This window comes from Carya illinoinensis, chromosome 12 (assembly GCF_018687715.1).
Source record: "Carya illinoinensis cultivar Pawnee chromosome 12, C.illinoinensisPawnee_v1, whole genome shotgun sequence".
Classification (NCBI taxonomy): domain Eukaryota; kingdom Viridiplantae; phylum Streptophyta; class Magnoliopsida; order Fagales; family Juglandaceae; genus Carya; species Carya illinoinensis.
This window is the reverse complement of record NC_056763.1, coordinates 9,493,437-9,494,190: the sequence shown is the minus strand read 5'-3', so window position 1 is coordinate 9,494,190 and position 754 is coordinate 9,493,437.

Genomic DNA, 754 nt, shown 5'->3' with positions numbered 1-754 from the left:
ATGAATGGACTTTATGATTTGAGTATGGCATGAAGTCCAGGTAAGTGTTACGTTCATACTCTTATAGAGTTTTCTGTATAAAAATGAAGAATAAGACGAAAGCTTTTCTGTAAAAAGGAAAATAAAATGTAAGTTTTCAAGTATAAGTAAGTAGCGGCCTTCCTTGGCAGCCTTTTTTTATGCACCCAAAGTATGTACGTGTATGCATGTGAATGGATGCTATAAGTAGTACGTATTGTATGTATATTTATGAAAGGAAACGAAATGAAGCTTTAAAGGACGTTAGAGCTGTTAAGGACTGTAAGGTTTGATAAAGAGAGAAAACTATCTTTCCTAAAATAAAATAACTCTTTTTAAAACAACTTTAATGGAAAAGAAAGAAAATCAGTTTCCTCTTAAAGAAACTTCTCTTAAAGCAACTTTTATGAAAAATAAAGAAAATTATGCTTCAAACGATACGAATGAAAAGGAAAGGACTGTACAGAAATGAACGGATTGAATGTATGATGTATGAAAATACGTAATGGCCACATGGACTGGACTGGAAATGATATCAAAGAAATGGGCAGATTGCAATGCCGGGTAAGTAGTACTGGTAGTGCACCCAGTGCTGCACCCTGACTGAATGGATTCCCAACCCGCGGCCACGGGCGGAATCAGGTTCAAAAGACCGCTAACCCCAGCGCACGGGGCGTAACAGTGTGCAACGGCCACATGAAAGTGATAAGAATGAACGAATGCATGTTAAGAATGG